We start from the raw sequence: 24070 nt of genomic DNA, 5'->3' as shown, positions 1-24070 counted from the left end.
GGGCTTTATTTCGGTCCAGAACCTCGAAAGTGTCCGTTCAAAAACTTGTGCTGTGTAAATTTCACTGCAAACCATGGCCATCAGGAGTTAGTTTAGAGAACGCGAAAGTAGAAAATATCCCCCCAGTTCCGGGAAATCGAGGCGTAGTTTGTCAAAATCACGATTGGCATAAGGCGGTCTCGGCTACTCTTTCAGTCTTAAAGTGAAGTGTGGCTATATTTTGGCCCAGAAGCTCGCACAAGAGCGTTAAAACAGTTTTCCTGTGTCCATTTCACTGCAAAGAAAGGCTATGAGGAGTTAGTTTAGAGTCCCCGGGACTGGAAAATATCCCCCAAGTTTCCGAAAATCGAGCTTAAGTTAGTCAAAATTACGATGCGCGCACCGCGGCCTCGGCTACTCTTTCAATCTTAAAATGAAGTGGTGCTAAACTTTTGGGCCCAGAAGCTGGAAAGTCAGCGTTCAAAAAGTTTTGCTGTTTCCATTTCACTCCAAACCAAGACAAGCAGGAGTTAGTTTAGAGTCCCCGGGACTGGGAAATATCCCGCAAGTTCCGGGAAATCAACTCGAAGTTTGTCAAAATCACCATGCGCGTAAGGCGGTCTCGGCTACCCTTTTAGTGTTAAAGTAAAGTGGGGCTATATTTTGGCCCAGAAGCTCGAAATTGAGCGTTCAAAAAGTTTTGCTGTGTCCATTTTACTGCAAACCAAGGCCATCATAAATTAGTTTAGATTCCTCACAACTGGAATATATCCCCTATGTTTTGGCAAATCGAGCCGAAGTTGCTCAAAATCAGGATGCGCGTAAGTCGGTCTCGGCTACTCTTTCAGTCTTCAAGTGAAGTGGGGCTCTATTTCCGTCCAGAACCTCGAAAGTGTGCGTTCAAAAACTTGTGCTGTGTAAATTTCACTGCAAACCATGGCCATCAGCAGTTAGTTTAGAGTCCCCGGGACTGGAAAATATTCCCCAAGTTCCGGGAAAGCGATTCGAAGTTGATCAAAACCACGATGCGCGTAAGACGGTCTCGGCTACCCTTTCATTCTTAAAGTGAACTGGGGCAATATTTCCGCCCAGAAGCTTGAAAGTGAGCATTCAGAAAGTTTTGCTGTGTTAATTTCACTGCAAACCAAGGGCGTCAGGAGTTAGTATAGAGACCCCGGGACTAGAAAATATCCCCCAAGTCCCGCGCAATCAAGCCGAAGATGGTCAAAATCACGATGCGCGTAAGGCGGTCTCGGCTACTCTTTAAGTCTTAAAGTGAAGTGGGGCTATGTTTCGGCCCAGAAGCTCGAAAGGAACCGTTCAAAAAGTTTTCCTGTGTCCTTTTCACTGCAAACCAAGGCCATCAGTAGTTAGTTTAGAGTCCCCGGGACTGGAATATATCCCGCAAGTTCCGGGAAATCGAGCCAAATTTGGTCAAAATCACCATGCGCGTAAGCCGGTCTCGGCTACTCTATCAGTCTTAAAGTAAAGTTGGGCTATATTTTGTTCCAGAAACTCACAAGTGAGCGTTTAAAAAGTTCTGCTAAGTCCACTTCACTGCAAACCACGACAATGAGGAGTTAGTTTAAAAATCCCGGGACTAGAAAATATCCTCGAAGTTGCGGGAAATCGAGCCGAAGTTGGTGAAAATCACCATGCGCGGAAGGTGTTCTTTGCTACTCTTTCAGTCTTAAAGTGAAGTGGGGCTATATTTCGGCCTAGAAGCTCGACACCGAGCGAGCGCTCCTTTTTTATGTGTCTATTTTAGTAAAAATTAAGGCCATCAGAAGTCAGTTTAGAGTCCCCGGGACTGTAAAATATCAACCAAAATCCGGCAAATCAACCAAAGTTGCTGAAAATCACGATGTGCGTAAGAGTTTATGGTACTCTTACCGTTTTAAATTAAAGTGGGGCTATATTTCGGCCTAGAAGCTCCACACCTAGCGTCCGCTTCGTTTACCTCTGTCCTTTTCACTTAATAATACGGCAATCAGGAGTTAGTTTAGAGTCCCTGGGACTGAAAAATATCCCCCTAGTGCCCGCAAATCCAGCCAAAGATGCTCAAAAATCACCATTCGCGTAAGGCGGTCTCGGCTACTCTTTTAGTCTTAAAATGAAGTGGGGCTATATTTCGGCCTAGAAGCTCGACACGTAGATTGCGCTTCTTTAACCTTTGTCCATTTCAGCAAAAAATAAAGACATCACGGTTTAGTTTAGAGTTTCGGGCACTGGAAAATATCCCCCAAGGTCTGGAAAATCGAGCCGAAGTGGATCAAAATCACGATGCGCGTAAGGCGGTCTCGGCTACTCTTTCAGTCTTGAAGTGAAGTGGGGCTACATTGCTGCCCAAGAGCTTGAAAGTGAGCGTTTAAAAAGTTTTGCTCTGTCTATTTCACTGCAAACGAAGGCCATCAGGAGTTAATTTAGAGTTTCCGGGAGTAGAAAATATCCCCCAACTTCCTGGCAATCGAGCCGAGGTTGGTTAAAATCACCATGCCCGTAAGGCAGTCTCGGCTACTCTTTCAGTCTTAAAGTGAAGTGGGGCAATATTTCGGCCCAGAACCTCTAAAGTGAGTGTTTAAAAAGGTTTTCCTGTGTCAATGTCACTGCAAACCAAAGCCATCAGGAATTAGTTTAGAGACCCAGGGAGTGGAAAATATCCCCCAAATTCCGGGAAATTTAGTTGAAGTTAGTCAAAATCACCACGTGCGTAAGGCGGTCTCGGCTAATCTTTCAGTCTTAAAGTGAAGTGGGGCTATATTTCTGCCCAGAACCTCGAAAGTGACCGTTCAAAAGGTCTTCCTGTGTCAATTTCACTGCAAACAAAGGCGAGCAGAAGTTAGGTTAGAGTCCCAGGTACTGGAAAATATCCTGTAAGTGCGGGAAAATGGGGACAAAGGTTGTCAAAATGAAGATACGCGTAAGGCCATCTCGGCTATTCGCTCAGTCTTAAAGTGAAGTGAGGCTCTACTTCGGCCCAGAAGGTCCAAAGTGAGCGTTCAAAAAGAATTGCTGTGTCCATTTCACCGCAAACCAAGGTAATCAGGAGATAGTTTAGAGTCCCCGAGACTTGAATATATCCCCTAAGTTCCGGGAAATCGAGCCAAAGTTTGTCAAACTCACGATGCGCGTAAGACGGACTCGGCTACTCTTTCAATCTTAAAGTAGAGTGGGGCTATATTTCGGCCCAGAAGCTCGAAGGTGAGCGTTCAAAACGTTTTCCTCTGTCCATTTCAAGACAAACCAAGGCGATCAGGGGTTAGTTTAGAGTCCTCGGGACTGGAAAATACCCCCCAAGTTCCTAGAAATCGATCCGCAGTTGGTCAAAATCACGATGCGCGTAAGGCGGTCTCGGCTACTCTTTCAGTCTTAAAGTGAAGTGTGGCTATATTTCGGCAAAGAAGGTCGAAAGTGAGCGTTGAAAAAGTTATGCTGTGTCCAATTCAGTGCAACGCAAGGTAATTAGGTGTTAGTTTAGAGTCCGCCGGATTTGCAAATATCCCCCAAGTTCCGGGGAATCGAGCCTAAGCTGGTCAAAATCACGATCCTCCTAAGGCGCTCTCGCTTACTGTTTCAGTCTTTAAGTGAAGTGGGGCTATATTTGGGCCAAGAAGCTCGAAAGTGAACGTTCAAAAAGTTTTGCTGTGTCCATTTCAATGCGAACCAAGGCCATCAGGAGTTACTTCAGAGTCCGCGGGACTAAAAAATATTCCCCAAGTTTCCGGGAAACCGAGGCGAAGTTGGTCAAAATCACGATGCGCGTAACGCGGGCTCGGCTACTCTTTTAGTCTTAAAGTAAAGTGGGGCTATATCTCGTCCCAGAAGCTCGAAAATGAGCGTTCAAAAAGCCTTCCTGTGTCCAGTTTACTGCAGACCAAGGACGTCGGGGGTCAGTTTAGAGTCCCCGGGAATGGAAAATATCCCCCAAGTTCCGGGAAATTTAGGGTAAGTGTGTCAAAATCACCATGGGCGTAAGACGGTCTTGGCTGATGTTTCAGTCTTAAAGCGAAGTGGGGCTATATTTCGCCCCAGAAGCTCGAGTGTGAGCGTTCAAAAAGTTTTCCCTTGTCAAGTTCACTTCAAACCAAGGTGATCAGGAGTTAGTTTAGGGTCCCCAGGACTGGAAAATATCCCCCAAGTTCCGGGATATCGATCCGAAGTTGGTCAAAATCACTATTCGCGAAACGCGGGTCGGCTATTGTTGCAGTCTTAAAGGGAAGTGGGGCTATATTTCAGCCCAGACGCTCGAAAGTGACCGTTTAAAAAGTTACGCTTCGTGCATTTAACTGCAAAAAAAGGCCATCAGGAGTTATTTTAAAGTCCCCCGGACTGGAAAATATCCCCCAAGTTCCGGGAAATCGAGCTGAACTTGGTCAAAATCACGATGCGCGCAAGGCGATCTTAGCTATTCTTTCAGTTTTCAAGTGAAGTGGGGTTATATTTCGGCCCAGAAGGTCCAAAGTGAGCGTTGAAAAAGTTTTGCTGTGTCCATTTCACTGCAAAGCAAGGCCATCAGGAGTTAGTTTAGAGTCCCCGGGACTGGAAAATATACCCCAAGTTCCGGAAAATCAACCCGAAGTTTGTCAAAATCACCATGCGCGTAAGGTGGTCTCGGCTACCCTTTTAGTGTTTAAGTAAAGTGGGGCTATATTGTGGCCCAGAAGCTCGAAATTGAACGTTCAAAAAGTTTTGCTGTGTCCATTTTACTGCAAACCAAGGTCATCAGGAATTAGTTTAGAGTCCTCACAACTGGAATATATCCCCTAAGTTCTGGCAAATGGAGCCGAAGTTGCTCAAAATCAGGATGCGCGTAAGTCGGTCTCGGCTACTCTTTCAGTCTTCAAGTGAAGTGGGGCTCTATTTCGGTCCAGAACCTTGAAAGTGTGCGTTCAAAAACTTGTGCTGTGTAAATTTCACTGCAAACCATGGCCATCAGCAGTTAGTTTAGAGTCCCCGGGACTGCAATATATTTCCCAAGTTCCGGAAGATCGAGAAGACGTTGGTCAAAATCACGAGCGCGCAAGACGGTCTTGGCTAGTCTTTCTGTCTTAAAGTGAAGTGGGGCTATATATCGGCCCAGAAGCTCCAAAGTGAGCTTCAAAAAGTTTGCTGTATCCATTTCAATGCAAACGAAGGCCATCAGGGGTTACTTAAGAGTCTTCGGCACTGGAAAATATCTCCCAAGTTCAGGGAAATTTAGCCGAAGTTGGTCAAAATCACGGTGCGCGTTGGGCGGTCTCGCTTACTGTTTCAGTCTTAAAGTGAAGTGAGGCTTTATTCCTGCCCAGGAGCTTGAAAGTGAGCCTTCAAAAAGTTTCCCTGTGTTTATTTCACTGCAAACCAAAGCCATCAGGAGCTAGTTTAGAGTCCCCGGGACTGGAAAATATCCCCCAACTTCCGGGAAATAGAACCGAAGTTGGTCAAAATCACGATTTGCGTAAGGTAGTCTCGGCTACTCTTTCAGTCTTAAAGTGAAGTGGGGCTATATTTCGGGCCAGAAGCTCGAAGGTGAGCGTTCAAAACGTTTTGCTCTCTCCATTTCAATGCAAACCAAGGCAATCAGAAGTTACTTTATAGTCCCCGGTACCGGAAAATATCCCCCATTTCCCGGGAAATCGAGCCAAAGTTGGTCACAATCACGATGCGCGTAAGGCGGTCTCGGCTACTCTTTAAGTCTTAAAGTGAGGTAGGGCTATGCTTTGGCTCAGAAGCTCAAAAGTGAGCGTTGAAAAAGTTTTGCTGTTTCCATTTCACTGCAAACCAAGGCAATCAGGAGTTACTTTAGAGTCCCCGGTACCGGAAAATATCCCCCATTTCCCGGGAAATCGAGCCAAAGGTTGTCACAATCACGATAAGCTTAAGGCGGTCTCGGCTACTCTTTCATTGTTAAAGTGAACTGGGGCAATATTTCCGCCCAGAAGCTTGAAAGTGAGCGTTCAGAAAGTTTTGCTGTGTCCATTTCACTCCAAAGCAAGGCCATCAGGAGTTACTTTAGAGTCCGCGGGACTGTAAAATATCCCCCAAGTTCCGGCAAATCGAGCCGAAGTTGGTCAAAATTACGATGCGCGTAAGCCGGTCTCGGCTACTCTTTCAATCTTAAAGTAAAGTGGAGCTAAATTTCGGCCCACAAGCTCGAAAGTGAGCGTTCAAAAAGTTTTGCTGTGTCCATTTTACTGCAAACCAAGGCCATCAGGAGTTAGTTTAGAGACCAAGGGAGTGGAAAATATCCCCCAAATTCCGGGAAATTTAGCCGAAGTTTGTCAAAATCACCACGGGCGTAAGGCGGTCTTGGCTAATCTTTCAGTCTTAAAGTGAAGTGGGGCTATATTTCGCCGCAGAAGCTCGAAAGTGAGCGTTCAAAAAGTTTTCCTGTGTCACTTTCACTTCGAACCAAAGCCATCAAGAGTTAGTTTAGAGTCCCAGGGACTGGAAAATATCCCGTAAGTGCCGAAAAATCGAGACAAAGTTTGGCAAAATAAATAAGCGCGTAAGGCCGTCTCGGCTACTCTTTTAGTGTTAAAATAAAGTGGGGCTCTATTTCGGCCCAAAAGCTCCAAAGTAAGGGTTCAAAAAAATTTGCTGTGTCAATTTCACTGGAAACCAAGGCCATCTGGATATAGTTTAGTGTTCCCGGGACTGAAATATATCCCCCAGGTTCCGGGAAATCGAGCCGAAGTTAGTCAAAATCACGATTTGGGTAAGACAGACTCGGCTACTCTTACTCTTAAAAAGAAGTGGGGCTATATTTCGGCCCAGAAGCTCGAAGGTGAGTCTTCACAAAGTTTTGCTCTGTCAGTTTCAATGCAAAGCAAGGCGATCAGGAGTTAGTTTAGAGTCCCCGGGACTGGAAAATATCCCCCAAGTTCCGGGATATCGATCCAAAGTTGGTCAAAATCACGATGCGCGAAATGCGATCCGGGCTATTGTTTCAGTCTTAAAATGAAGTGGGGCTATATTTCGTCCCAGAAGCTGGAAAGTGACCGTTTAAAAAGTTACGCTTTGTGCTTTTAACTGCAAACCAAGGCCATCAGGAGTTAGTTTAGAGTCCCCCGGACTGGAAAATATCCCCCAAGTTCCGGGAAATCGAGCTGAACTCTGTCAAAGTCACGATGCGCGAAACGCGGGTCGGCTATTGTTGCAGTCTAAAAGTGAAGTGGGGCTATATTTCAGCCCAGAAGCTCGAAAGTGACCGTTTAAAAAGTTACGCTTTGTGCATTTCACTGCAAACCAAGCCCATCAGGAGTTAGTTTAGAGTCTCCCGGACTGGAAAATATGCCCCAAGTTCCGGGAAATCGAGCTGAACTTGGTCAAAGTTACGATGCGCGTAAGGCGGTCTCGGCTACTATTTCAGGGTTAAAGTGAAGTGGGCTTCTATTTAAGCCCACAAGCTAGAAGGCGAGTGTTAAAAAAGTCCTGCGCTGTCCATTTCTCCGAAAATCAAGGCCATAAGGAGTTAATTTAGAGCTCGCGGGACTCGAATATATCCACCAAGCTCCGGGAAATCGACCCGAAGTTGGTCAAAATCACGATTCGCGCAAGACGGTTTCGGCTACTCTTTCAGTCTTAAAGTAAAGTGGGCTATATTTCGGGCCAGAAGCTCGAAAGTGAGCGTTCAAAAAGTTTGGCTGTGTCCATTTCAATGCAAACCAAGACGATCAGGAGTTAGTTTAGAGTCTCCGGGACTGGAAAATATCCCCCTAATTCCGGGAAATCGAGCCGAAGTTGGTCAAAATCACGATGCGCGCAAGGCGGTCTCACCTATTCTTTCAGTCTTAAAGTGAAGTTGGGCTATATTTTAGGGCAGAAGCTCGAAGATAAGCGTTGAAAAAGGTTTTGCTGTGTCCATTTCACTGCAAACCAAAACCATCAGGAATAAGTTTAGAGTCCACAGAACTGGAAAATACTCCCTAATTTCCGGCAAATCGAGCCGAAGTTGGTCAAAATCACGATGCGCGCAAGGCGGTCTCAGCTATTCTTTCAGTCTTAAAGTGAAGTTGGGCTATATTTTAGGGCAGAAGCTCGAAGATAAGCGTTGAAAAAGGTTTTGCTGTGTCCATTTCACTGCAAACCAAAACCATCAGGAATAAGTTTAGAGTCCACAGAACTGGAAAATACTCCCTAATTTCCGGCAAATCGAGCCGAAGTTGGTCAAAATCACGATGCGCGTATGGCGGACTCGACTCATCTTTCACTCTTCAAGTGAAGTTGGGCTATATTTTGGCCTAGAAGCTCGAAACTCTGCTTTCAAAAAGTTTGGCTGTTTCAATTTCACTGCAAAAAAAGGCCATCCGGACTTAGTTTAGAGTCCCCGGGACTAGAAAATATCCCCGAAGTCCCGCGAAATCAAGCCGAAGATGGTCAAAATCACGATGCGTGTAAGGCGGTCTCGGCTACTCTTTAAGTCTTAAAGTGAAGTGGGGCTATGTTTCGGCCCAGAAGCTCGAAAGGAAGCGTTCAAAAAGTTTTCCTGTGTCCTTTTCACTGCAAACCAAGGCCATCAGGAGTTAGTTTAGAGTCCCCGGGACTGGAATATATCCCGCAAGTTCCGGGAAATCGAGCCAAATTTGGTCAAAATCACCATGCGCGTAAGCCGGTCTCGGCTACTCTATCAGTCTTAAAGTAAAGTTGGGCTATATTTTGTTCCAGAAACTCACAAGTGAGCGTTGAAAAAGTTCTGCTAAGTCCACTTCACTACAAACCACGACAATGAGGAGTTAGTTTAGAAATCCCGGGACTGGAAAATATCCTCGAAGTTGCGGAAAATCGAGCCGAAGTTGGTGAAAATCACGATGCGCGGAAGCCGTTCTTTGCTACTCTTTCCGTCTTAAAGTGAAGTGGGGCTATATTTCGGCCTAGAAGCTCGACACCGAGCGAGCGCTCCTTTTATCTGTGTCCATTTTAGTCAACATGAAGGCCATCAGAAGTTAGTTTAGAGTCCCCGGGACTGTAAAATATCAACCAAAATCCGGCAAATCAACCAAAGTTGCTGAAATTCACGATGTGCGTAAGAGTTTATGGTACTCTTACCGTTTTAAATTAAAGTGGGGCTATATTTCGGCCTAGAAGCTCCACACCTAGCGTCCGCTTCGTTTACCTCTGTCCTTTTCACTTAATAATACGGCAATCAGGAGTTAGTTTAGAGTCCCCGGGACTGAAAAATATCCCCCTAGTCCCCGCAAATCCAGCCAAAGATGCTCAAAAATCACCATTCGCGTAAGGCGGTCTCGGCTACTCTTTTAGTCTTAAAATGAAGTGGGGCTATATTTCGGCCTAGAAGCTCGACACCTAGCTTGCGCTTCTTTAACCTGTGTCCATTTCAGCAAAAAATGAAGACATCAGGGTTTAGTTTAGAGATTCCGGCACTAGAAAATATCCCCCAATTTCCGGAAGATCGAGCCGAAGTGGATCAAAATCACGATGCGCGTAAGGCGGTCTCGGCTACTCTTTCAGTCTTGAAGTGAAGTGGGGCTACATTGCTGCCCAAGAGCTTGAAAGTGAGCGTTTAAAAAGTTTTGCTCTGTCTATTTCACTGCAAACGAAGGCCATCAGGAGTTAATTTAGAGTTTCCGGGAGTAGAAAATATCCCCCAACTTCCTGGCAATCGAGCCGAGGTTGGTTAAAATCACCATGCCCATAAGGCGGTCTCGGCTACTCTTTCAGTCTTAAAGTGAAGTGGGGCAATATTTCGGCCCAGAACCTCTAAAGTGAGTGTTTAAAAAGGTTTTGCTGTGTCAATTTCACTGCAAACCAAAGCCATCAAGAATTGGTTGAGAGACCCAGGGAGTGGAAAATATCCCCCAAATTCCAAGAAATTTAGCCGAAGTTGGTCAAAATCACCATGTGCGTAAGGCGGTCTCGGCTAATCTTTCAGTCTTAAAGTGAAGTGGGGCTATATTTCTGCCCAGAAGCTCGAAAGTGACCGTTCAAAAGGTCTTCCTGTGTCAATTTCACTGCAAACAAAGGCGAGCAGAAGTTAGGGTAGAGTCCCAGGGACTAGAAAATATCCTGTAAGTGCGGAAAAATGGGGACAAAGGTTGTCAAAATGAAGATACGCGTAAGACGGACTCGGCTACTCTTTCAATCTTAAAGTAGAGTGGGGCTATATTTCGGCCCAGAAGCTCGAAGGTGAGCGTTCAAAATGTTTTCCTCTGTCCATTTCAATACAAACCAAGGCGATCAGGGGTTAGTTTAGAGTCCTCGGGACTGGAAAATACCCCCCAAGTTCCTAGAAATCGATCCGCAGTTGGTCAAAATCACGATGCGCGTAAGGCGGTCTCGGCTACTCTTTCAGTCTTAAAGTGAAGTGTGGCTATATTTCGGCAAAGAAGGTCGAAAGTGAGCGTTGAAAAAGTTATGCTGTGTCCAATTCAGTGCAACGCAAGGTAATTAGGTGTTAGTTTAGAGTCCGCCGGATTTGCAAATATCCCCCAAGTTCCGGGGAATCGAGCCTAAGCTGGTCAAAATCACGATGCGCGTAAGGCGCTCTCGCTTACTCATTCAGTCTTTAAGTGAAGTGTGGCTACATTTGGGCCAAGAAGCTCGAAAGTGAACGTTCAAAAAGTGTTGCAGTGTCCAGTTCAATGCGAACCAAGCCTATCAGGAGTTACTTTAGAGTCCGCGCGACTAAAAAATATTCCCCAAGTTCCGGGAAACCGAGCCAAAGTTGGTCAAAATCACGATGGGCGTAAGGCGGGCTCGGCTACTCTTTTAGTCTTGGCTACTCTCGGCTACTCGGCGATCAGGAGTTAGTTTAGAGTCCCCGGGACTGGAAAATATCCCCCAAGTTCCGGGATATCGCTCCGAAGTTGGTCAAAATCACGATGCGCGAAACGCGATCTCGGCTATTGTTTCAGTCTTAAAGTGAAGTGGGGCTATATTTCGGCCCAGAAGCTCGAAAGTGACCGTTTAAAAAGGTACGCTTTGTGCATTTAACTGCAAACAAAGGCAATCACGAGTTAGTTTAAAGTCCCCCGGACTAGAAAATATCCCCCAAGTTCCGGGAAATCGAGCTGAAGTTGGTCAAAATCAGGATGCGTGTAAGGCGGTCTCCGCTACTCTTTCAGTCTTAAAGTGAAGTGGGGCTATATTTCGGCCCAGAAGCTGCAAAGTGATCGTTAAAAAAGTTATGCTCTGTGCATTTCACACCAAACCAAGGCCATTAGGAGTTAGTTTAGAGTCCCCCGAACTGGAAAATATCCCCCAAGTTCCGGGAAATCGAGCTGAACTTGGTCAAAGTCACGATGCGCGTAAGGCGGTCTCGGCTACTATTTCAGGGTTAAAGTGAAGTGGGCTTCTATTGAAGCCCACAAGCTAGAAGGTGAGTGTTAAAAAAGTTCTGCTCTGTCCATTTCTCCGAAAACCAAGGCCATAAGGAGTGAATTTAGAGCTCGCGGGACTCGAATATATCCGCCAAGCTCCGGGAAATCGACCCGAAGTTGGTCAAAATCACGATTCGCGCAAGACGGTTTCGGCTACTCTTTCAGTCTATATTTCGAGCCAGAAGCTCGAAAGTGAGCGTTCAAAAAGTTTGGCTGTGTCCATTTCAATGCAAACCAAGACGATCAGGAGTTACTTTAGACTCCCCGGGACTGGAAAATATCCCCCAAATTCCGGGAAATCGAGCCGAAGCCGGTCAAAATCACGATGCGCGCAAGGCGGTCTCAACTATTCTTTTAGTCTTAAGGCGAAGTTGAGCTATATTTTAGGCCAGAAGCTCGAAGATAAGCGTTCAGAAAGTTTTGCTGTGTCCATTCCACTGCAAACCAAGGCCATCAGTAATAAGTTTAGAGTCCACAGAACTGGAAAATATTCCCTAATTTCCGGCCAATCGAGACGAAGTTGGTCAAAATCAGGATGCGTGTAAGGCGGTCTCCGCTACTCTTTCAGTCTTAAAGTGAAGTGGGGCTATATTTCGGCCCAGAAGCTGCAAAGTGATCGTTAAAAAAGTTATGCTCTGTGCATTTCACACCAAACCAAGGCCATTAGGAGTTAGTTTAGAGTCCCCCGAACTGGAAAATATCCCCCAAGTTCCGGGAAATCGAGCTGAACTTGGTCAAAGTCACGATGCGCGTAAGGCGGTCTCGGCTACTATTTCAGGGTTAAAGTGAAGTGGGCTTCTATTGAAGCCCACAAGCTAGAAGGTGAGTGTTAAAAAAGTTCTGCTCTGTCCATTTCTCCGAAAACCAAGGCCATAAGGAGTGAATTTAGAGCTCGCGGGACTCGAATATATCCGCCAAGCTCCGGGAAATCGACCCGAAGTTGGTCAAAATCACGATTCGCGCAAGACGGTTTCGGCTACTCTTTCAGTCTATATTTCGAGCCAGAAGCTCGAAAGTGAGCGTTCAAAAAGTTTGGCTGTGTCCATTTCAATGCAAACCAAGACGATCAGGAGTTACTTTAGACTCCCCGGGACTGGAAAATATCCCCCAAATTCCGGGAAATCGAGCCGAAGCCGGTCAAAATCACGATGCGCGCAAGGCGGTCTCAACTATTCTTTTAGTCTTAAGGCGAAGTTGAGCTATATTTTAGGCCAGAAGCTCGAAGATAAGCGTTCAGAAAGTTTTGCTGTGTCCATTCCACTGCAAACCAAGGCCATCAGTAATAAGTTTAGAGTCCACAGAACTGGAAAATATTCCCTAATTTCCGGCCAATCGAGACGAAGTTGGTCAAAATCACGATGCGCGTAAGGCGGACTCGGCTCATCTTTCACTCCTCAAGTGAAGTGGGGCTATATTTCGGCCCAGAAGCTCGAAACTCTGCTTTCAAAAACTTTGGCTGTTTCAATTTCACTGCAAAACTAGGCCATCCGCACTTAGTTTAGAATCCCCGGGACTAGAAAATATCCCCCAAGTCCCGGGAAATCAAGCCGAAGATGGTCAAAATCACGATGCGCGTAAAGCGGTCTCGGCAACTCCTTAAGTCTTACAGTGAAGTGGGGTTATATTTCGGCCCAGAAGGTCCAAAGTGAGCGTTCAAAAAGTTTTCCTCTCTGAATTTCACTCAAAACCAAGGCCATCATGAGTTAGTTTAGAGTCCCCGGGACTGGAAAATATCTTTTAAGTTCTGGCAACTAAAGCCGAAGTTTGTCAAAATCACGATGCGCCTAAGGCGGCCTCGGCTACTCTTTCAGTCTTAAAGTGAAGTGGGGCTCTATTTCGGCCCAGAAGCTCCAAAGTGAGCGCTGCAAAAAATTTGCTGTGTCCATTTCACTGCAAACCAAGGCAATCAGGAGTTAGTTTAGAGTCCCCGGGACTGCAATTTCCCAAGTTCCGGAAAATCGAGAAGACGTTGGTCAAAATCACGATGCGCGCAAGACGGTCTTGGCTAGTCTTTCAATCTTAAAGTGAATTGGGACTATATTTCGGCCCAGAAGCTCAAAAGTGAGCTTCAAAAAGTTTTGCTGTATCCATTTCACTGCAAACCAAGGCCATCAGGGGTTAGTTTAGAGTTCTCGGGACTGAAAAATATTGCCCAAGTTCCGGGGAATCGAACCGAAGTTGATCAAAATCACGATGCGCGAAATGCGGTATCGGCTACTGTTTCAGTCTTGAAGTGAAGTGGGAATATATTTCGGCCCAGAAGCCCGAAAGTGAGCGTTCAAAAAGTTTTGCTGTGGTCTTTGACTGAAAAACAAGGCCAGCACGAGTTAGTGTAGCGTCCCTGGGACTGGAAAATATTCCCCATGTTCCGGGAAAGCCAGCTGAAGCTGGTCAAAATCACGATGCTCCCAAAGCGGTGTCGGCTACCCTTTCAGTCTTAAAGTGAAGTGGGGCTATATTTCTGTCCAGAAGCTCGAAAGTGAGCGTTCAAAAAGTTTTGCTGTGTGCATTTCACTGCAAACCAAAGCTATCAAAAGTTAGTTTAGGGTCCCCGGGACTGGAAAATATTCCCCAAGTTCTGGGAAAGCGAGCCGAAGTTGATCAAAATCACGATGCGCGAAATGCGGTCTCGGCTACTGTTTCAGTCTTAAAGTAAAGTGTGGCTATATTTCGGCCCACAAGCTAGAAAGTGACCGTTCAAAAAGTTTTGCTGTGTCCATTTCACTTCAAACCAAGGCCATCAGGACTTAGTTTAACGTCCAAGGGACTGGAAAATATACCCCAAGTTCCGGGAAATCCATTCGAAGTGCGTCAAAAGTACGATATACGTGAGGCGGTTTCGGCTACTCTTTCAGTCTTAAAGTAAAGTCGGGCTATATTTCTGCCCAGATGCTCCAAAGTTGTGCTCTGTCCATTTCACTGAAGACCAAGGCCATCAGGAGTTACTTTAGAGTCCCCTTGACTGGAATATATCCGCCAAGTTTCGGGAATTGGACGCGAAATTGGTAAAAATCACGATTCGCTAAAGACGGTCTCGCTACTCTTTCAGTCTTAAAGTAAAATGGGGCTCTATTTCGGCCCACACGCTTAAAAGTGAGGGTTCAAAAACTTTCGCTGTGTCCATTTCACTGCAAACCAAGACAAGCAGGAGTTAGTTTAGAGTCCCCGGGACTGGGAAATATCCCCCAAATTCCGGAAAATCAACCCGAAGTTTGTCAAAATCACCATGCGCGTAAGGCGGTCTCGGCTACCCTTTTAGTGTTAAAGTAAAGTGGGGCTATATTTTGGCCCAGAAGCTCGAAATTGAGCGTTCAAAAAGTTTTGCTGTGTCCATTTTACTGCAAACCAAGGCCATCAGGAATTAGTTTAGAGTCCTCAGAACTGGAATATATCCCCTAAGTTCCGGCAAATGGAGCCGAAGTTGCTCAAAATCAGGATGCGCGCAACGCTGTGTCGGCTACCCTTTCAGTCTTCAAGTGAAGTGGGCTTTATTTCGGTCCAGAACCTCGAAAGTGTCCGTTCAAAAACTTGTGCTGTGTAAATTTCACTGCAAACCATGGCCATCAGGAGTTAGTGTAGAGAACGTGAAAGTAGAAAATATCCCCCCAGTTCCGGGAAATCGAGGCGTAGTTTGTCAAAATCACGATTGGCATAAGGCGGTCTCGGCTACTCTTTCAGTCTTAAAGTGAAGTGTGGCTATATTTTGGCCCAGAAGCTCGCACAAGAGCGTTAAAACAGTTTTCCTGTGTCCATTTCACTGCAAAGAAAGGCCATCAGGAGTTAGTTTAGAGTCCCCGGGACTGGAAAATATCCCCCAAGTTTCCGAAAATCGAGCTTAAGTTAGTCAAAATTACGATGCGCGTAACGCGGCCTCGGCTACTCTTTCAATCTTAAAATGAAGTGGGGCTAAACTTTTGGGCCCAGAAGCTGGAAAGTCAGCGTTCAAAAAGTTTTGCTGTTTCCATTTCACTCCAAACCAAGACAAGCAGGAGGTAGTTTAGAGTCCCCGGGACTGGGAAATATCCCTCAAGTTCCGGGAAATCAACTCGAAGTTTGTCAAAATTACCATGCGCGTAAGGCGGTCTCGGCTACCCTTTTAGTGTTAAAGTTGGGCTATATTTTGGCCCAGAAGCTCGAAATTGAGCGTTCAAAAAGTTTTGCTGTGTCCATTTTACTGCAAACCAAGGCCATCAGGAATTAGTTTAGAGTCCTCACAACTGTAATATATCCCCTATGTTCTGGCAAATCGAGCCGAAGTTGCTCAAAATCAGGATGCGCGTAAGTCGGTCTCGGCTACTCTTTCAGTCTTCAAGTGAAGTGGGGCTCTATTTCCGTCCAGAACCTCGAAAGTGTGCGTTCAAAAACTTGTGCTGTGTAAATTTTACTGCAAACCATGGCCATCAGCAGTTAGTTTAGAGTCCCCGGGACTGGAAAATATTCCCCAAGTTCCGGGAAATCGATCCGAAGTTGATCAAAACCACGATGCGCGTAAGACGGTCTCGGCTACCCTTTCATTCTTAAAGTGAACTGGGGCAATATTTCCGCCCAGAAGCTTGAAAGTGAGCGTTCAGAAAGTTTTGCTGTGTCCATTTCACTGCAAAGCAAGGCCATCAGCAGTTACTTTAGAGTCCGCGGGACTGTAAACTATCCCCCAAGTTCCGGGAAATCGAGGCGAAGTTGGTCAAAATTACGATGCGCGTAAGCCGGTCTCGGCTACTCTTTGAATCTTAAAGTAAAGTGGAGCTATATTTCGGCCCAGAAGCTCGAAAGTTAGCGTTCAAACAGTTTTGCTGTGTCCATTTTACTGCAGACCAAGGACGTCGGGGGATAGTTTAGAGTCCCCGGGAATGGAAAATATCCCCCAAGTTCCGGGAAATTTAGCCGAAGTTGGTCAAAATCACGACGCGCTTACGGTGGTCTCGGCTACCCTTTCAGTCTTAAAGTGAAGTGGGGCAATATTTCGCCCAGAAGCTCGAAACTGGGTATTTTAAAAGTTTTGCTGTGTTAATTTCACTGCAAACCAAGGCCGTCAGGAGTTAGTATAGAGACCCCGAGACTAAAAAATATCCCCCAAGTCCCGCGCAATCAAGCCGAAGATGGCCAAAATCACGATGCGCGTAAGGCGGTCTCGGCTACTCTTTAAGTCTTAAAGTGAAGTGGGGCTATGTTTTGGCCCAGAAGCTCGAAAGGAACCGTTCAAAAAGTTTTCCTGTGTCCTTTTCACTGCAAACCAAGGCCATCAGTAGTTAGTTTAGAGTCCCCGGGACTGGAATATATCCCCCAAGTTACGGGAAATCGAGCCAAATTTGGTCAAAATCACCATGCGCGTAAGCCGGTCTCGGCTACTCTATCAGTCTTAAAGTAAAGTTGGGCTATATTTTGTTCCAGAAACTCACAAGTGAGCGTTGAAAGAGTTCTGCTAAGTCCCCTTCACTGCAAACCACGACAATGAGGAGTTAGTTTAGAAATCCCGGGACTGGAAAATATCCTCGAAGTTGCGGGAAATCGAGCCGAAGTTGGTGAAAATCACCATGCGCGGAAGGTGTTCTTTGCTACTCTTTCAGTCTTAAAGTGAAGTGGGGCTATATTTCGGCCTAGAAGCTCGACACCGAGCGAGCGCTCCTTTTTTATGTGTCCATTTTAGTAAAAATTAAGGCCATCAGAAGTCAGTTTAGAGTCCCCGGGACTGTAAAATATCAACCAAAATCCGGCAAATCAACCAAAGTTGCTGAAAATCACGATGTGCGTAAGAGTTTATGGTACTCTTACCGTTTTAAATTAAAGTGGGGCTATATTTCGGCCTAGAAGCTCCACACCTAGCGTCCGCTTCGTTTACCTCTGTCCTTTTCACTTAATAATACGGCAATCAGGAGTTAGTTTAGAGTCCCTGGGACTGAAAAATATCCCCCTAGTCCCCGCAAATTCAGCCAAAGATGCTCAAAAATCACCATTCGCGTAAGGCGGCCTTGGCTACTCTTTTAGTCTTAAAATGAAGTGGGGCTATATTTCGGCCTAGAAGCTCGACACGTAGATTGCGCTTCTTTAACCTTTGTCCATTTCAGCAAAAAATAAAGACATCACGGTTTAGTTTAGAGTTTCGGGCACTGGAAAATATCCCCCAAGGTCTGGAAAATCGAGCCGAAGTTGATCAAAATCACGATGCGCGTAAGGCGGTCTCGGCTACTCTTTCAGTCTTGAAGTGAAGTGGGGCTACATTGCTGCCCAAGAGCTTGAAAGTGAGCGTTTAAAAAGTTTTGCTCTGTCTATTTCACTGCAAACGAAGGCCATCAGGAGTTAATTTAGAGTTTCCGGGAGTAGAATATATCCCCCAACTTCCTGGCAATCGAGCCGTGGTTGGTTAAAATCACCATGCCCGTAAGGCGGTCTCGGCTACTCTTTCAGTCTTAAAGTGAAGTGGGGCAATATTTCGGCCCAGAACCTCTAAAGTGAGTGTCTAAAAAGGTTTTGCTGTGTCAATGTCACTGCAAGCCAAAGCCATCAGGAATTAGTTTAGAGACCCAGGGAGTGGAAAATATCCCCCAAATTCCGGGAAATTTAGTCGAAGTTAGTCAAAATCACCACGTGCGTAAGGCGGTCTCGGCTAATCTTTCAGTCTTAAAGTGAAGTGGGGCTATATTTCTGCCCAGAACCTCGAAAGTGACCGTTCAAAAGGTCTTCCTGTGTCAATTTCACTGCAAACAAAGGCGAGCAGAAGTTAGGTTAGAGTCCCAGGTACTGGAAAATATCCTGTAAGTGCGGGAAAATGGGGACAAAGGTTGTCAAAATGAAGATACGCGTAAGGCCGTCTCGCCTATTCGTTCAGTCTTAAAGTGAAGTGAGGCTCTACTTCGGCCCAGAAGGTCCAAAGTGAGCGTTCAAAAAGAATTGCTGTGTCCATTTCACCGCAAACCAAGGCAATCAGGAGATAGTTTAGAGTCCCCGAGACTTGAATATATCCCCTAAGTTCCGGGAAATCGAGCCAAAGTTTGTCAAACTCACGATGCGCGTAAGACGGACTCGGCTACTCTTTCAATCTTAAAGTAGAGTGGGGCTATATTTCGGCCCAGAAGCTCGAAGGTGAGCGTTCAAAATGTTTTCCTCTGTCCATTTCAAGACAAACCAAGGCGATCAGGGGTTAGTTTAGAGTCCTCGGGACTGGAAAATACCCCCCAAGTTCCTAGAAATTGATCCGCAGTTGGTCAAAATCACGATGCACGTAAGGCGGTCTCGGCTACTCTTTCAGTCTTAAAGTGAAGTGTGGCTATATTTCGGCAAAGAAGGTCGAAAGTGAGCGCTGAAAAAGTTATGCTGTGTCCAATTCAGTGCAACGCAAGGTAATTAGGTGTTAGTTTAGAGTCCGCCGGATTTGCAAATATCCCCCAAGTTCCGGGAAATCGAGCCTAAGCTGGTCAAAATCACGATGCTCCTAAGGCGCTCTCGCTTACTGTTTCAGTCTTTAAGTGAAGTGGGGCTATATTTGGGCCAAGAAGCTCGAAAGTGAACGTTCAAAAAGTTTTGCTGTGTCCATTTCAATGCGAACCAAGGCCATCAGGAGTTACTTTAGAGTCCGCAGGGCTAAAAAATATTCCCCAAGTTTCCGGGAAACCGAGGCGAAGTTGGTCAAAATCACGATGCGCGTAACGCGGGCTCGGCTACTCTTTTAGTCTTAAAGTAAAGTGGGGCTATATCTCGTCCCAGAAGCTCGAAAATGAGCGTTCAAAAAGCCTTCCTGTGTCCAGTTTACTGCAGACCAAGGACGTCGGGGGTCAGTTTAGAGTCCCCGGGAATGGAAAATATCCCCCAAGTTCCGGGAAATTTAGGGTAAGTGTGTCAAAATCACCATGGGCGTAAGACGGTCTTGGCTGATGTTTCAGTCTTAAAGCGAAGTGGGGCTATATTTCGCCCCAGAAGCTCGAGTGTGAGCGTTCAAAAAGTTTTCCCTTGTCAAGTTCACTTCAAACCAAGGTGATCAGGAGTTAGTTTAGGGTCCCCAGGACTGGAAAATATCCCCCAAGTTCCGGGATATCGATCCGAAGTTGGTCAAAATCACTATTCGCGAAACGCGGGTCGGCTATTGTTGCAGTCTTAAAGGGAAGTGGGGCTATATTTCAGCCCAGACGCTCGAAAGTGACCGTTTAAAAAGTTACGCTTCGTGCATTTAACTGCAAAAAAAGGCCATCAGGAGTTATTTTAAAGTCCCCCGGACTGGAAAATATCCCCCAAGTTCCGGGAAATCGAGCTGAACTTGGTCAAAATCACGATGCCCGCAAGGCGATCTTAGCTATTCTTTCAGTTTTCAAGTGAAGTGGGGTTATATTTCGGCCCAGAAGGTCCAAAGTGAGCGTTGAAAAAGTTTTGCTGTGTCCATTTCACTGCAAAGCAAGGCCATCAGGAGTTAGTTTAGAGTCCCCGGGACTGGAAAATATGCCCCAAGTTCCGGAAAATCAAGCCAAAGTTGATCAAAATCACGATGCGCGTAAGACGGTCTCGGCTACTCTTTCAGGCTTAAAGTGAAGTGGGGCTATATTCGGCTCAGAAGCTTGAAGGTGAGTGTTTAAAATGTTTTGTTCTGTCCATTTCAACGCAAACCAAGGCGATCGGGAGTTAGTTTACAGTCCCCGGGACTGAAAAATATCCCACAAGTTCCGGCGAATTGAGCCAAAGTTGCTCAAAATCACGATCCGCGTAAGGCCGTTTCGTCTATTTTTTCAGTCTTAAAATGAAGTGGGGCTTTATTTTGACCTAGAGGCTCGGCACCGAGCGTGCGCTAATTTAACCTGTGTCGATTTCACTGAAAACTAAGGCAATCAGGAGTTAGTTTAGAGCTCCCAAAGCTGGAAACTATCCCCCAAGTTCCGGGAAATCGCGCCATAGAGCCTCAAAATCACGATGCGCATAAGGCGCTCTCGTCTACTCTTTCAGCCTTAAAATGAAATGGGCTATATTTCGGCCCAAAGGCTCGAAAGTGAGCGTTCAAAAAGTTTTCCTGTGTCCATTTCCCTGCAAACCAAGCCCAAGAGGAAATACGTTAGAGTCCCCGGCACTGTAAAATATCCCCCAAGTTCCGGGAAATCAAGCGGAAGTTGGTCAAAATCACGTTGCGCGCAAGGCGGTCTCGGCTACTGTTTCAGTCTTAAAGTGAAGTGTGGCTGTATTTCGGCCCACAAGCTCGAAAGTGAGCGTTCAAAAGGGTTTCCTGTGTCCATTTCACTGCAAACCAAGGCCACCAGGCCTTAGTTTAGAGTACGCGGAAGTAGAAAATATCCCCCCAGTTCCGGGAAATCGAGCCCAAGTTGGTCGAAATCACGATGCGCGCAACGCGGTCCCGGCTACTCTTTCAGTCAAAGTGAAGTTGCGCTATATTTCGGCCCAGAGGCTCGAAAGTGCACATTCGAAAAGTTTTGTTGTGTCCATTTCACTATAAAGCAAGGCCATCAGGAGTTAGTTTAGAGCCCTTGGGACTAGAAAATATTTCCCAACTTCCGCCAGATCGAGCTCAAGTTGGTGAAACTCACGATGCGCGTAAGGCGCTCTCGGTTAGCCTTTCAGTCTTAAAGTGAAGTTGGGCTATAGTTCGGCCAAGAAGCTCGAAAGTGCGCGTTCAAAAAGTTTTGCTCTGTTCCTTTCACTGGAAACCAAGGCCGTCAGGAGTTAGTTTAGAGTCCCCGGGACTGGAAAATATTCTCCAAGTTCCAGGAAATCGCGCCCAAGTTGATCAAAATCACCATGCCCGTAACGGGCTCTCGGCTATTCTTTCAGTCTTAAATTTAAGTAGGGCTATATTTCGGCCCTGAAGCTCGAAGGTGAGCGTTCAGAATGTTTTGCTGTGTTCATTAAATTGGAAACCAAGGTCATCGGGAGTTAGTTTAGCGTCCCCGGGACTTGAAATTATTCGCCAACTTCCGGGAAATCCAGCAAAAGTGGCCCAAAATCACGATGCGCGTAAGGCGGTCTCGGCTACTCTTTCAGTCTTAAAATTAAGTGGGGCTATATTTCGACCTAGAAGCTCGAGACCGGGCGTGCGCTAATTTTACCAGTATCCTTTTCACTGAGATCTTAGGCGATCAGGTGTTAGTTTAGAGTCCTTGGGACTGGAAAATATTTCCCAAATTCTGGCAGATCGAGCCAAAGTTGCTCAAAATCACGATGCGCGTAAGGCGGTCTCGGCTACTCTTTCAGTCTTAAAATGAAGTGGGGCTATATTTCGGCCGAGAAGCTCGACACCGAGCGTGCGCTCCTTTTACCTGTGTCCTTTTCACTAAGAACTAAGTCCATCAGGAGATAGTTTAGAGTCCTCGAGACTGGAAACTATCCTCGAAGTTTCGGCAAATTGAGCCATAGTTTCTTAAAATTACGATAAGCGTACGGCAGTTTCGTTTACTCTTTCAGTCACAAAATGAAGTTGGGCTTTATTTCGACCTAGAAGCTCGACAGGGAGCGTGCGCTCCTGTTACCTGTGACCATTTTACTGAAAACTAAGGCTATCAGGAGTTAGCTTAGAGTCCCCGGGACTGGAAAATATCCCCCAAGTTTTGGCAGATCGAGCCATAGTGGCTAAAAATTTCGATTCGCTTAAGGCTACATTTCAGCTTACAACCTGGAAACCTAGCATTCGCCCCTTTTGCCTGTGTCCATTTCACTGAAAACCAAGGCAATCAGGAGTTAGTTTAGAGAATCCGGGACTGGAAAATATCCCCCAAACCCCGAGAAATCAAGCCGAAGTTCGACAAATTTACCATGCGCGTAAGGCGGTGTCGGCTACTCTTTCAGTCTTAAAGTTAAGTGGGGCTATATTTCGGCCCACAAGCTCGAAAGTGAACGCTGTGTCCATTTCACTGAAAACCAAGGCCATCAGGAATTAGTTTAGAGTGCCCGGGACTGGGAATTATTTCCCAAGTTCCGGGAAATGGAGCCGAAGTAACCCAAACTCACGATGCGCGTAAGGCAATGTCAGCTACTCTTTCAGTCTTAAAGTAAAGTAGGGCTATTCTTCGGCCCAGAAGCTCGAAAGTGAGCGTTTAAAAAGTTATCCTGTGTCCATTTCACTGAAAACCAAAGCCATCAGGAGTTAGTTTAGAGTCCCCGGAAATGGAAAATATCCCCCAAGTTCCGCGAAATCGAGACGAAGTTGGTCAAAATCACGATCCGCGTAAGGCGGTCTAGGCTACTCTTTCAGTCTTAAAGTGAAGTAGGGCTATATTTCGGTCCTGAAGCTCGAAAGTGAGCGTTCAAAAAGTTTTGCTCTCTCAATTTCACTGAAAACCAAGGCCATCGTGAGTTAGTTTAGAGTCCCCGGGACTGAAAAATATCCCTTAAGTTCCGGAAACTCGAGCCGAAGTTGGTCAAAATCACGATGCGCCTAAGGCAGTCTGCGCTACTCTTTCAGTTTTAAAGTGAAGTGGGGCTATATTTCTCCCCAGAATTTCGAAAGTATGCGTTCAAAAAAATTGGCTGTGTCCATTTCACTTCAAACCAAGGTCATCAGGAATTACTTTAGAGTCCTTGGGACTGGAATATATCAACGAAGTTTCGGGAAATCTAGCCGAAGTTGGTCAAAACCACGATGCGCGTCAGACGCTCTCGGCTACTCTTTCAGTCTTAAAGTGAAGTGGGGCTATATTTCGACTCAGAAGCTCGAAGGGGAGCGTTCAAAAAGTTTTGCTGTCTCCATTTCAATGCAAACCAAGGCAATCAGGAGTTACTTTAGAGTCCGCGGTACCGGAAAATATCCCCCATTTCCCGGGAAATCGAGCCAAAGTTGGTCACAATCACGATAAGCGTAAGGCGGTCTCGGCTACTCTTTCATTCTTAAAGTGAACTGGGGCAATATATCCGCCCAGAAGCTTGAAAGTGAGCGTTCAGAAAGTTTTGCTGTGTCCATTTCACTCCAAAGCAAGGCCATCAGGAGTTACTTTAGAGTCCGCGGGACTGCAAAATATCCCCCAAGTTCCGGGAAATCGAGCCGAAGTTGGTCAAAATTAGGATGCGCGTAAGCCGGTCTCGGCTACTCTTTGAATCTTAAAGTAAAGTGGAGCTATATATCGGCCCAGAAGCTCAAAAGTGAGCGTTCAAAAAGTTTTGCTGTGTCCATTTTACTGCAGACCAAGGACGTCGGGGGCCAGTTTAGAGTCCCAAGGAATGGAAAATATCCCCCAAGTTCCGGGAAATTTAGCCAAAGTTGGTCAAAATCACGACGCGCGTACGGCGGTCTCGGCTACTCTTTCAGTCTTAAAGTGAAGTGGGGCAATATTTCGGCCCAGAAGCTCGAAACTGAGTGTTTAAAAAGTTTTGCTGTGTCAATTTCACTGCAAACCAAGGCCATCGGGAGTTAGTTTAGAGACCCAGGGAGTGGAAAATATCCCCCAAATTCCGGGAAGTTCAGCCGAAGTTTGTCAAAAGCACCAGGGCGTAAGGCGGTCTTGCCTAATCTTTCAGTCTTAAAGTGAAGTGGGGCTATATTTCGCCCCAGAAGCTCGAAAGTGAGCGCTCAAAAAGTTTTCCTGTGTCAATTTCACTTCGAAGCGAAGCCATCAAGAGTTAGTTTAGAGTCCCAGAGACTGGAAAGTATCCTGTAAGTGCCGAAATATCGAGACAAAGTTTGGCAAAATAAATAAGCGCGTAAGGCCGTCTCGGCTACTCTTTTAGTGTTAAAATAAAGTGGGGCTCTATTTCGGCCCAAAAGCTCCAAAGTAAGGGTTCAAAAAAATTTGCTGTGTCAATTTCACTGGAAACCAAGGCCATCAGGGGTTAGTTTAGTGTTCCCGGGACTGGAA

Source organism: Orbicella franksi, chromosome 14, assembly GCF_964199315.1.
Source record: "Orbicella franksi chromosome 14, jaOrbFran1.1, whole genome shotgun sequence".
Classification (NCBI taxonomy): domain Eukaryota; kingdom Metazoa; phylum Cnidaria; class Anthozoa; order Scleractinia; family Merulinidae; genus Orbicella; species Orbicella franksi.
This window is presented reverse-complemented; position numbering follows the sequence as displayed.